The sequence below is a fragment of the Trichosurus vulpecula genome, chromosome 7, assembly GCF_011100635.1.
Source record: "Trichosurus vulpecula isolate mTriVul1 chromosome 7, mTriVul1.pri, whole genome shotgun sequence".
NCBI lineage: Eukaryota > Metazoa > Chordata > Mammalia > Diprotodontia > Phalangeridae > Trichosurus > Trichosurus vulpecula.
The window spans coordinates 80,080,648-80,094,701 of NC_050579.1; the positions used below are offsets into that span (position 1 = coordinate 80,080,648).

The window sequence follows — 14,054 nt, forward strand, 5'->3', positions numbered from 1 at the left end:
AGCATGGAGAGTCAGATACGACTGAACAACAAATACAATACCCTAATTGTATAGATAAGGAAACTGAGGCCCCGAGGGGTTTAAGTGATTTGCCTGAGGTCACACAACTAGCATAGAAGAGCCCAGATCTTCTGATTCCAATCCCAGTGTTCTTTTGGGTTCTCTGTACTCAGAGATAAAAGGTTAAAAACTGTGGGTGAAGTTTCTCTCAGGGATGATGAAACTGAGCTAGCTGAGTAAGCTGCCCTTAGAACTTTGTAGATCTAAATACAACACGGAACTGCTTTCAGAGCCCTGGCAGTTTCTGTTTTCAGGGTACCCCCACTCCTCTTTTTGTTACAGCAAATAGAGGTCAAGACAGCAAAGATTGTCCCCCATCTTGACTTCGATTCATTAAACAGTGGGGGATGTGTGTCCAGGCTGAAAGTGATCATTGATTGATCCGTGGTTCGTTTGTTTTCTGTTCCCATGACCTACTGTCTCCATTGCTTGGGCATTTCTGCTTATCTGGTTGTTTTTATTAGGCTCAATATGCTTTATTTTTTCATCTTATGTTGAATGAATGAAAAAGCATTTAACCTCAATTTATTCCAGGCCTTCTGTTAAGCATGGGATTTTGTTGTTTTTCTTTGTTTAGGTCATTTCATTTCCTAATGTATCCCTCCTCCTCCTTTACCCAGACAGCCATCACTCATAACAGAGATTAAAAGGGCTGGGGATGGGCTGTTGAATCAGTTCAGCACAACCTGCCCATTAAACACGTATGACAGATATGCAATATTCCACATGCATAGTCCCCCACCTAAGCAAAGAGCCCAGGGACGGGCGTTTTCTCTATCCTTCTCTTAGGACAAGTTTGGCCATTATAATGACAGCCTTCAAGCTGAATATTCCTTAATTAGAGAGTTAGCCAAGTGTCCGCAGATGAACTCGGGAGATCTGGGATAGAGGACAAGCAGGTAGGCAGGTAGGCAGGTGGACAGGCAGACCCGAGCTATCTGCGGGAGCCGCCCACTGGAGAGTGGTCGATTAGGAAGCAGCAATTCCATGCGAGGGCCCCTGCGAGCGCCCAGTTCTCCAATCCGAGCCGTAAAGGGCAAGGCGAGGTCATGGAATGTAAATGTTGAGGGGTGCGGGGGAGGGAGGGGTCCCGGAGGCGCGCGCCTCGGCAGCCTCCCCAGGGGTGGGGCCCGGGAAGCTAGCTCGGGAGCGCCTGCCGGTGACAGTCGGAGCTCGGGCAAGGCTCTCCAACAGCCGCACTTTCCGTGTTCTCGGAGATCCGGGAGAGCGCGCTGCGCCTGGCCCGGCTGGGGAGGGCAGTCTTCGTGCTGCGGGATCCCCCGGCCCCAGGATCCCCCACTTCGGAGGATGAGCAGATCTCACCCGTGGAGCCCTCGGGATTTGGCTTCCTCCAGCAGCCCCGAACCCCCTCTGTGTCGGAGATGAAGGGTCCGCAGCCCTGAACCGAAAGCCGGAGCGAGGGAAGGACTGGGAGCGCGCGGGGATCCCCGGCGTGCGTCCGGGAGGGAAGTAAAGTGGCGGCCGGAGAGAGCCCAGCTGCCGGTGTTTGAGAGCGAGCGGACCAGCCCAGCTTTTCCTCTCTCCTGCGCCCGGGGCTCCGGCTATTGTTCCGCGGGCTCACGACCAAGGAACAGCCGCTGTAACCAGTCTCGTCCTGTGCAGGACTCACTGAGGTTAGTTTAACAGCATGGAAGCCTTGGGGCTCAACTTGGGGGCTGGGTTTTCTTTTCTTTCTTCTTTTTTTAAACAGTTACCAGTCTCCGAAGACAGGGCAGGAATTCCCGCAGACCTCGGGAAAGCCCTTGGCCGGCCGCTGATAACCCCGGGGTGTCGCTGCAGTCGGGGAGATAGATGCCCAGCAATTTGTACCGAAGTAGCCCTTGCCCATGTGGCTGCCAGAGCTGGCACTTTGTCTGGGTTCACTGGGGGTTTGCTGAAGGCATGATTTAGAATGCAGGCAGGAGGGGGACGAGGACGGAGACGGGGCGGTGGGGGGGCGTCTCTTTCGCCCTGTTCCAGAAAAGTTGTTTGTCCTAAAAGTGTCTGTGTTGCAGCCCGCGTCCCTTGTTTACTGGGGGGTTGCCAGGATTTTTTTTTTTAATCAAATGCAGCTCAAAAGGTTGGGGTGGGGGTGGGGAGGGAAGGATGAGACGAATTGAAAAGGGCTCAGCTGGAAGCCGAGAGTTTGAAGGAGGCAAATTTCTTTACTAATCTCTTGGAAAGTTTGCAAAGAAAGCGAAGGAGCCTGCCATGTAGCTGTTGACAACTTTTGCTGCTTCTTTTTCTTTGTTGAGGAAAATGAATAGCTGGTTGTGTGGGTCCCTCTCTGTCTGGAAAGGGAGTGGGGGAGAGGGGTGGGGGCTGGTCTGGAGAGGGAAGCAAGATCTGAGCCCATCTTTCCCAGCAGTTAAGCAACTGGCACTTCTACCTCTTTGCAAAGTTTTCAAGGTTGCATAGTACTCCAGATGGGAAGGTCAGCTGTCTAGAAGCATATAACAAGGTTCATGGGTCCTTATCAGACTGTTTCAGGGGTGGTAGGTGGTGGAAATTGTTTTCTGGAATTTCATTCTGGTCGTTTATTCATCTACTTCAGTTAAAAAAGGAGGGGGGAGGTAAAAGGGGAAGAAGCTTCTGAGTAACCTTGTGCCTTCTTTTGATCCAGCTGAGTAAATGAATTTATGCAAATCTTTTTTTTTTTTTTTGGAAGAGGCTTTTAAATCCTGACTACTATCTCCCAAGGTTGCAGATCTCTCCAAGGAAAAGAAATAGAGTTATCTGGCTTTAAAGAGGGAAGGTCAAATTGAGAGCTGATGCTACCCCTCCCTCTTTTCTCCCTCACATTCATTAAGGCAGTGACTGAAATAAGACCTGAGAAGATGGAAGGACCCCACTGCCAAGATCTGGAAGAGTGTGAATTTTAAATTGAAATAATTAACTCAGAAAACTGTTGTGGAGTGAGTTGTTGATTAGGCCGTTGCCGTCTAACATGCTAAGGAATTCTATTAAGTATTAATGATAATATTATTAAGCAGCTTGTAGTTCAAAGAGCCCCACCCCCAACTTCCAAGGAATTTATTTAACATTCTGGGCTTTAGATTTTCAGGATAATTAATTGAAATCCATATTCTCAGAATTCAAGGGGAAGCCCATTTGTCAAGTGAATGCTAATCCTAATAACTTTATACTGCTTGAAGTATAATCTATCCCTAAACTGTGAGGTGAGATTACTAGCATTTTAATCACTTGGCTAGACTTTATAAGCCTGCTTAAAGTGGAGTGTCCTTAAAGGTATACACCTTGAATTCTAAACTCAAGTAAAATTCACATTTTTTTTTCTTTTTCTGGTATTTTTTTTCTTTTTAACTGCATCTACCCTTTTTGGCTGTTGTAAGGATCACATGAGATGATTTTTTTAAATAATATTTTATTTTTTCCTCAATTGCATGCAAAAACAATTTGTAACACTTGAAGCTCAGCTTTTAACATATATGCTCATTTAGAAACAGTGGTTGTAGTACCTTCTGTAGTTGCTGGGGGGAGGGGAATAAAAAATAATTTACATTTCTGTTGATTTTAATTGGGACTCGAATTATTTCATTTAGGTCTCATGACCACCCTGCAAGATAAGAAATATAGTCATTATCCCCATTTGACAAATAGGGAAACATTCAGAGAGGCCTAGCTGATGTTTGAGAAGTCATAGGGACACAGATTTTGAGCTAGAAGGGACCTGGGGGTAGGAGGGGTGGCCGTCCTCTGCAATCCTGTCTTTTTTGCCAATGAGAAAATTGAGATTTAGAGAGGTTATTTGACTTGCCCAAAGTTATACTTGTAGTAGAAGAGTTGGGATTTAAATCCAGATCGCTGGACCGCAAACCTGTGCTCTCCCCACACTGTACTGCAGAGCCTGAAACATACCTATTCCTGATTCCAGGTCCATCCTTCTCTCCGCTGTGTAGGCAATGCTACAAAGATGGAAGTCACAACCTCTCTGGGCCTCAGTTTCCTCAACTGTAAAAAAACAAGAACAAGGAGGCTTAGCCTTGCTCTCTGTCTTCCAGTTTTTAAAATCTATGAGTCTTTGAAATGTAAGTTCTTTTTCCTAGAAGTAAAGGGTTAACTAAAGTTCATTTCCAGAAGAAAAAGAGTAATAGAAGATATTATATTCAAGTGTGTATATCACTAAGCCCTAGAGTGGAAGGATAATCATATTTTCTCTGTAAACATCCCCTTTAAAAAAAAGAGAGAGAGAGATGTTAAAACAGGCAGATGGCCAACCCAACTTAACTCTCCTTCATTTCACAAAGCTAATGCTGTAAGGCTAGCAGGACTGGCCTGCTTCTACAGCTATTTCAGAACCAGGTCGTTGGCCATTGTCAAGGAGGTAAGTAATTCCATGTTTTTGACAGGTGTCACCCTCCTTTGTTTTTGATATCAGTTGTAAGTCTTTGAACCTTCCTCCGGGTCTCTCTCTATTTTATTCTTGTTTCAAGATTTCGAGCCTTTGGACCTTTGTATACTTTCCAAGGTCTGAAATTAGATGAAGACAGAGAGACCATTTATTGCATGTGCTGGTCTTACATCACCCATCTGGTTGACACAGGGTTGGTTCACCATAGACTTGGAGCTGAAATCTTCTGTCTGGAGCGATTCGCCTCAGTCTTTTTTGTCTTGCACTGGCATGTTAGGCCATGCAGGCTGATCCCTGTGAAGTGTTCAATGTTTTTTTTCCTGCTGTCCTTGATTTGGTGTTTTTAGTTTTATCATTCCAAGCTAAAATTTTCCCCTCCTAGTGTGGAAGATATGATAAAGGACTTGGCATTCCATCTTAGGGGTGGCAGTATCTGAGGAAGGAGGTGGAGAAGGAATGCCTTCTGCTCTGTGGAATATTTGAAGCAAATAGAAGACAAGCCATTTCATTCGGATCATGGTCACTGTTGAAGTTGTAACTCTATACATGAGAAATTAAGAATGGGGCAAAAGAATTCATCAAAGAAATGAATAGGAGAGAAGAAGATGGCTGGTCATGGTAAGTGTGAGCTAGACTGTGGGCCATCTGCATGCTCCACAAGGACCCTCACAGTCTAGGGAAATTGAGGAAAGAAGGCATCCAGATCATTGGGTACATTCTTGTGGTGTCATCGTTTTTCGTCCTGTGTTCCCAAAGAGGACCGTGACATCAAGAAGGTGACGCCGTGACATGCAAGTGAATTGGATTTAAGTGAGGCAGAGTTGTGCAAAGTCACCAGCCTCACTTTCTCCTCTGGAGCCATCTGGGTTCAGTGGCAAGATATAGATCAGGACAACTGGAAATGGCCCCACTAAAGTTAGCAATTGCCACAGTGCTTGGCACATAGTAGCCCCCTGATAAATGGTTATTGACCATCTGACCTATGCCCTTCTTGGGTCTCCAAATCAACAATGAGCATCTTCATCTGGAAATAAGGCTCCCTCAGACCCTTGTGAAGAGTTTATGGGAGGCCACGGGCCAGGGATGCACAGGAAGGGTAGGTGTGGATCTTGTATCCATTGGACTCTTTGTCATTGAGGGCTGAGTTGCAGTGGGTCGAGGTTTTAGTTGGTCATTTGGTCAACAAACATTTATCAAGCACCTTCCATGTATCAAGCACTGTGGATAAGCACTGGGGATACAAAAAGAGGCCTAGTTGTTGATGTGCATCCGTAGCGGTGTTTTCACTCTATCAAAAACATCATCAAATACTCAGTGGTAGAAAGAAGTAAGTAGGTTTAGCACTAGAAACTCACATTACTCAAAATGAAGTATTAGGTTAAAATGAGAAAAGCTCTTAAATTCCTGTTGAGGGCTTTAAGTATCTGAAAATGGAAAGCAGTATTGTTCTGTACCACAATGTTCAGGTGGAATTGTGTGACAGCATTAGTATATTGGAAGGAAGTGCTGGATTTGGAATCACCTGGGGCACCCAGGATAAGCCCTTTAACCCCTTCATAAGCCTCAGTTTCCTTGTCTTGAGGGAGTAGTGGAAAGAGCAATGGATTTGGAGTCAAAGGAACTGGGTTCAAATCCTAGTTCTGCAGGTTGAGCAAGTCAATGAAGCCTTGGTATTTTCATTCCTAAAATGAAAGGACTAGGCTTTGATCTAAGGTTCCTCCTTATTCTGATTCTGTAACTTGGAATGAAAACCTTCGTCTTTGAGATATAGCAGTGAATCCTTCTCTTTCCTCCTCTCTTCCATCCCCCCATTAATGTAATCATAGAAGGCCTAGACATTTTGATTGAAGCACCAAAGTAAAGTAGGTGTGAATAAATCCTGAATCAGTTTGAAAAAATCAGAGGGGCTTTGGGCCATGTGATGAAAGCAGATTGTGCTATGTGGGAAACATCTTGGGACTCACTGAGGGCCTGTGTACAGCAGAGTAACCCAGTTTTGACTCAAGCCAGTCTGGTGATGGAGGAGCTTCAGCCAAGCTCCTTAGAGGGAATAGCTTGGGGTCAGGGAGAGGGAGCGGCAGGGAGAAATGCCAGGACTGTGTGAGTTGGGGGGAGTCATCAGAGGTGCCCTTGCTAACCAGAGGCAGTGGCAATGACTGCTGATCAGTAGAAGCTGATGACAGAGGATGTAGAAAAATAGTCAACTGAGGCCAAAGACAGCTTCCAGAAGTGACCATCCTTGAGGCAGAAAGAAGTACAGGCTATGGACTCTAGAGAGACACTAATGCTTGGAGCCCACTAGAGAGCTACACCCAAGTGGAACTGCATAAGGGATTGAGGAAAGGAGAAACGGGCTCCCAGTAACCAGGATGTGTTGGCCAGAACCTTCTGGTCACGTGTGTAACTCACTATCCTGGACTCTAAGTCTCTAAGTTTGAGCCCACCTTCCACAGGAATGTTTTGTGTGCAAAGGTGAGAGTGTGCCGTCTTTTGTAGGGGGGGGAGGCAAGTGTTTTTCTTTTTTTAATAACAACTGTCTTTACTATATTTGCTTATTATTAAATAAACCTTTTAAAAGCTAAGTAAGCCTGGCTGATAAGTCATTGAGGATCATACCGCTGGGGGTTCATGAGCAATAGTACTGGAAAACTCTAGTGCCTCAGGGTTACCTTACCCCTTACCCTTTGATGGAAGGACCTCACTTGAGGACCTAGAAGGCCACATGTGGCCTCAAGACCGCAGGTTCCCCACCCCTGCCTTATCCCTAAGAATCTTGAGAAGTAATCAGCTGCCGTTTGGGTACCTGATCTGACAGTGGAAGTGAGGGGAAGTGATCTCAAAGAGGATGACATGTAGATTTTATATGTGTGTGTGTGTGTGTGTGTGTGTGTGTGTGTGTGTGTATGTATGTGTATTGGAGGGGAGTAGGGATGGATCTGGGATTTGTAGGTAGTTAGATGTGCACTGGATAAAAGCCTGGGCCTGGAATCAAGAAGACCTGAGTTCAAATGTGGCCTCAGACACTTACTGGCTGTGTCACCCTGGGCAAGTCACTTAACCTCTCTCTGCCTCACTTTTTTCATCTGTAACGTGGGGATAATAATAGCAACCACTTCCCAGGATGGTTGTGAGGCCCAAATGAAGCACTTTGCCAACCTTAAAGAGCTCTATAAGTGCTATTACGATTTCACCCGTATACTGAGCACCTGTTGGGGCGGCTCCTGGCGATACAATTGTGCCACCGTTCTGTAATTTCTGTCTGTGGTTGCTTGGGACACTGAAAGGTTGTGACTTGCCCAAGGCCACAAAACCAGTATACCAAACCCCATTTTTCCTAATTCAAAGAGATTCAGCTCTCTGTCTACTTTGCCAGGCTATCTTTTATCTACATATATAGACTTTTATTTTTAAGTCTTATCTCTGGCTTGAAGGAACCTAACTTTTTCAGGTGATTTAATCATGTTTGACTTGAGGAAAAAGCCCAAGTCATCATTATTAGTTACTTAGATGATTCAGAGTCCACTTGTACTTTTGTTCAGTCGTGTCCCCACTCTTTGTGACCCCATGTGGGGTTTTCTTGGCCAAGACTCTAGAGTGCTCTGCCATTTCCTTCTCCAGCTCATTTTACAATTGAGGAAACTGAATCAAAGATGGTTAAGTGTTTGCCCAGGGTCACACAGCTAGTAAGTGTCTGAGGTCGGATTTGAACTCAGGAAAATGAGTCTTCCTGACTCCAGGCCTCCCACTGCATCCACTGTGCCACCTAGCTGCCCGAGCCAGGCTTCAGGAGGGTAACAAGCTTCCCTTCACTGGAGGTCTTTAAGGAAAGGCTAAATGACCATCTGTTTGGTACGTCATAGTAGGTATTCTTTTAGGGACATGGATAGGACTAGGGGTTTCTTCTGATGTTGAGATACTGCGATTCTAAGTGAAAAGGGAATTAATATGTGTGTGTATACACACACACACACACACACACACGTCTCCTGTGTGTTGGGCAGGGCAGCTAGGTCAGGAAGTAGATAGAGTGGGGGGCCTGGATTCAGGAGTACCTGAATTCAAATGGGACCTCAGACATTTACTAGCTGTGTGATCCTGGGCAAGTCACTTAACCCTCTTTGCCTCAGTTTCCTCATCTGTAAAATAAGTTAGAGAAGGAAATGGCAAACCATTCTAGTGTCTTTGTCAGGAAAACCCCAAATGGGGTCATGAAGAGTCTGATGTGACTGAAAACAACGTGCCTGGCACTGTGCTAAGCACCTGTAGTGTATCCTTATAGTGGAAATAGCTCTGGACCTGGGGTCTAGTCCTGACTGGTTCTATCACCAGCCAGTTCTGGTGTGACCTGGTCAAAGCATTTAACCTCTGGGATAAGTCTCACCTAAGCTCTCTAGGCCTTACCTTCTCATTCCTGTAAAACAAGAGGTTTGAAGTAAATGATCCCTCAGGTCTGTTACCAGCTTGAAAATTCTGCGATTCTGTGAACTGATCCTTCAGCTCCTTTCCCCTTTTTTGTGGTTTTATCAATGTTCTTTTTTAGACCAGGCATTTCCTAAAGTTCCCTTCCCCTATCATACTCCCTTACAACAAGGGAAAGCAAGCAAACAAAACCAGCTAGTAGAGTCACTACAGCTGACAGTACAGTTCACTACCTTCTGATCCTCAACTGCTCACCCTCAACCCAGAGGAGCCCCCATGACTTTCACTCGCAGGCTCATTCCACTCCCTGGCATTTTTGTGGAATCTGAATTCAAGGTATGCTGCTCTGCAGGGTCTCTCTCTTTTCCAGAGCTTATTCACTGATCTAGATTCTTTTGCCTTTATGATAAGAGAAGAGGATCAGTCCTGCCTTCCTCCACTCAGAGGCACCTTCAACATTCAATTCAAAACCAGCTCCCTGAGCCCTGGCTTTCCTGTGCTGGAGGAAACCATAGTGAAGAATGTGTGTTCCTTTGCAGAAATGGAGATATTGTGGGGGTGCCCTGCTCCTCCCAACTGGAACCTTTTGAGAAATTCCAGGACTTCTTGTTGAAGGGAGGACAGTGCCCAAGAGTGTTTACATTCAGGGAAGGGAAAAGGTGCTGATAACTGGAATAATCTTGGAGCATTAACAGCTGCAGTGGTTTGGGGCGGGGAGGGCAGTGTTGGGTAAAGCCTGTATCCCAACTTGGGGCAGGGAGGAGTCGGAGGATTCAGTTTCTTCTTTAATAATGATGATTAACGTTTAGCAAGTGATGACAGTGTGCCAGGCACTGTGGTATGTATGGAGAGTGCCTGCCACAGGGAGTGGGTTCCTGGTACCCTTGTGGCCACCCCTACCCCCCAGGAGAGCCATACAGGCTTTCTGTGTATGTTCTCTCTGTGGGTCTCTGTCTCCCTTCTCTCTGTCTCTTTCTTTACTCTATTTTCTCTCTCCCTCTCTCCTTTCTCTACTCTATTCTTTATATTCTTTCTGCTGTCTCCAATCTCTGTACTCTCTCTCTCTCTCTCTCTCTCTCTCTCTCTCTCACACACACACACACACACACACACACACACACACACACACACACTGGGGGTTAGATCTGTTTTTATGCCTTTGGGTTTCTTGTATACCCTTTCTTGTCTTTGTCCTACCTTTCTCCTCCTCCTCATCTGTATCTTCCTCCACCTTTCTATAGATTGTGAGCTTCTTTGAGGGCAAAGTCCTCAGTCTGTGTTCTTTGCACCAAGCCCCTAAGTATCGTCCCTCCAAAGAGCTGAATCTGGAACAGTGAATGCCCAGCATCCCAGGAGGACTTTGATGTGTCTTACCTACTGACCAGGTGGACAATGGGAGCTGTCTTGGGGGTGCGTGGGAGCAACATAATAGAACCATAGATGTAGATCGAGCTAGGGGGGAGCTTCGAGATCTTTGCTTCTCAGCCTTTAAGGCTTATGACCAAGAGTGGTTAAGTGATTCACATAGCTATCTATGTGTCTATGATGAGATTCAAACGCATGTCTTCCTGACTTCAAGTCCAGGCCCTCTCTACTGTGTCAGCCAGGTGGCATCTTGAAGATCCAAAAAGATCTGAATTCAGATCCTGCCCCAGATACTTAGCATCTCTGCCTCCTCCCTTTCTTCATCTTTAACAGGGAGATAATAATATCACTTATGTCCTAGGGTTGTTGTGAGATCAAATGAGAAAATATATGTAAAGCTCATTAAAGTGCTATTAGAAATGTTACCTATTAATATTATTACTCCTTATCTGTAAGTAAAAAGGTGCTCAAGGTGGGGTGTTTTTTGTCATGCCTATAGTGCCTTTTGGGGGAAGTAATGGTGTCGGCTATGCTAACAATTAGAATTCTAAAGCTGGAAGAGACTTTAGAGATAATAGTCCAACCCCCTCACTTTAGAAAGGAAGAAATAGGCCCAAATGGTGAATTAATCTGCCCCAAAACAGTGGTTTCTAGCTTCCTGTTATTTTCATTAGGCCAAGAAGCTACTTGTCTGTCGACATGCCCATGTCACAAGGAAATCTGATACCCTGGAGATTAATGGTTCCATAACTTCAGTTTTCAGGGGATTTGCCTAAATTTCTGTGTGTGCTTACACTTCTCAAAGATTGCTTTAAAAGCCCTTGCTTGTGTCGGCACAGAGTGTTTGTAAAGTGCTCAACGCAGAGCTTGCACGTAGGACAAGCCATAGAAATACTTCTTCCCCTCCCTTCCCCCCACCCCAGTTTCTGTGTATTCTTTCTGGTTTCCCCAGCTACTGGAGCCTTCCCCTCTGGGATTACCATCCATCGACTTTGGATGTGTGCTGTTCAGTTACTCTTGCCATTCCCACGAGAATTGAAGCTCTTTGAGGGCAGGGGCTTTGCCATTTTTGTCTTTGTACCCCTAGGCCATGCTAAACACTACCTTAGTCCCTAGCGCTTAAGTAGATATGTAAATGCTTGTTGACTGTCAGGCTTAGGGTCAAAGTCGTGTGTGTGTGTGTGTGTGTGTGTGTGTGTGTGTGTGTGTGTGTGAGAGAGAGAGAGAGAGAGAGAGAGATGTGAGTGAATGTGTCACGTCTTTCTGTGTCTGTCTTCGACCCCTGGTGAAGGCCACCTTCCTTGTTGAATTAGATGAAAACACAGATGAGATCAGGCCTCACTGCCAATGTTCAAAGATCTACAGACAGACTCCACTGGTCTGTTTATTAACAGAGATACTGCCTCCAATGATGCAGACCATAGCCACCTGGCATGCATGAGTCTTTTCATGAATCCTCAGCAGAGGGGCCACTCAATGTATTAGGGGGAGGGGGAACCTTCTACTTTATCCTTTGGGAGCAAGGGGACAAAATTTGTGATTTCTTGGGAACTCCTGATGACACTCCTTACCAATGCAAAATAGTACCTACTCTAACAGTTGCTTGGGGCCTAAGAGGTTGTGACTGGGCAAGGGCTTCAGTTCTTCAGTCCTTTTTCAGTAGTGTTGGACACTTGATCCCTTTTGGGATTTTCTCACAAAGATACTGAGTGGTTTGCCATTTCCTTCTGCAGATCATTTTACAGATAAGGAAACTGAGGCAAACAGGGTTAAGTGACTTGCCCAGGATCACACAGCTAGTAAGTGTCTGAGGCCAGATTTGGACTCAGGTCTTCCTGACTCTAGGCCTGGCATTCTATCCGCTGTGTCCCCTAGCTGCCCCTTGGCAAGTATGTGTTAGAGATAGAACCTGAACTCAGGGCTCCCTGACTTCCAGGCCAGCTCTGCATTTACCATCCTGCACTGCCTTTCCCTTTCTCTGTGTAATCTTTAATGATAACACATATTTTCAATACTGAGAGCATACCTCTATTAACCCCCTCCAGCTATGTCATAGGTGCAGCCTCAAAGAAAGCAGGTCTCACTGAGTGTTGTTCCTTGCATATTGTGATGGTTATGGTCCTGGAGCATCAATGCCTCGAGCAAACAGCGATTTTTTATTTTTTTGCAGACCACCAGGTGTCCCCCTATTTTTTTATTCTTTTCTTTCTTCTATCTTTTCCTACCTTCTTTCTTTTCCCTCTTCCCTTCTTCTCGATTTTTCTTTTTTTTTTCCCTCTTTGATGGGTCTTTAGCTGCCAGTGGCACTCCAGATGCATTCATATTGGTAGGATTGGGGGCTAAAAAGGTCACCCGGTTCCCTGTGTCTCCTCTCCACACCCTCCCCCCCCCCACTTCTCCCAGCTTTCTGCCGAAGCCCAGCCATACATAGATCTGTATGATAGCAGCCTACTTCCTGATCCTTGACCCCAGCCTGTCTGCATTAATTAGGGTGCACTGATTTATTTACACGCATCAGCCTCCGTTAAAGAAAGTTTTCCCCTCTCCCTCTGGGTAGCTTAACTGCAGGGCAAGTCTACCAATGAAAGCACTCTGGTGGCCAAAGAATTCCAGCCATCTCTTCCTGCCTTTATCTTTTGGATACATAGAAATATGTGAACTGGTTTTTCTAATGTGCTTATGATAGAAGCTTTGCTTCTTCCTATGATGGGTTTTCTTCAGCTGTGTTCCTCCAGTCAGCTTTGACTTTCTGTCTTCCTGAACACATACACTGGATGACTCGGCCCTAGCTAATGAGCCTGAAATTTTTTGCCTGTTGCGATGAAGGTTCTACTGCCTACTTACTACTCCAGCTAATGATAAATGACATTTATGTAATGCTTTAATGTTTGTAAAGTGATATATATGAAATCAATTTGTGTATGTGTATCTATATGTGTGTACATACAAAAATAGCTATATATGTATATGTGTGTATATATACGTATGTGTGTGTATATATATATATGCATATATCTATATCTATACTACTTACCTCATAGGATCTTTTATATATAAGGAAGTTTATATATAAAATATATTTTATATATTTTAATATAATAAACATATTTTATATACATATTTATACTGTACATTTAAATATATTATATAATAAATATATTTCATTTAAATATTATGCTGTATAATTATAAATATATCAAATATATTACATAGAACATATATAAATATATTTGTCTAAATATATAGATAAAATCAAATTTCCTTGGGCTTCACACCGACCCTGTGAGGTAAGTAGTAGAGCTATTACTATAGTCATTTATGGATGAGAAAACTGAGGTTTGGAGATAGAATTGTCATGATCATGGTGGGGCATGAGGCTTCCAGGGATCAATTTCCACCCCAGGGGACACGCTTCTAAAACATCTCTAGCCATGGCTCTATTGGGGTTTAATGACTTACCTGGAATGACCCAGAGGGTTGTTCTTGAACTCATGCCTTCCTGATTCCATATCTAGCTTCCTGTCCCATCCTGTGCTGCTTCTATGGAAGAGAACTCTTCTGTAAGATCACAAAGGAGATAGAAAACTTAGAGGTATAGCTCAGTTCTTATTTCCGTGCTGTATTTAAGCTTGGTCGTTTGTCTACTTTTTGAAGTTTCTGAAATATTTATGTTAGTGGACAGCGTTCTGAACCTAGAATCAGGAAGTCCTGAGTTCAAATACTGCCTCAGGTACTTACCAGCTGTGTGACCTAGGCAAGTCAGTTTTTGCCTCAGTTTCCTCATCTGTGAAATGGGGGAGGGGGGGGAGGTCCTGACTTGATAACCGCGAAGGTCCCT

General features: G+C 44.8%; 1 protein-coding gene across 1 annotated transcript in view; it reads left to right on the forward strand.

Annotated features, from left to right (window-relative positions):
• The first annotated feature begins 1,247 nt into the window (after positions 1-1,247).
• BCAR3 (BCAR3 adaptor protein, NSP family member) overlaps positions 1,248-14,054 on the forward strand; it is a 177,140-nt gene continuing 164,333 nt past the window's right edge. Inside the window, exon 1 of the mRNA XM_036767866.1 lies at positions 1,248-1,694. The gene's annotated coding sequence lies outside the window, so the exon portion shown is untranslated. The remainder of the gene's footprint in view (positions 1,695-14,054) is intronic.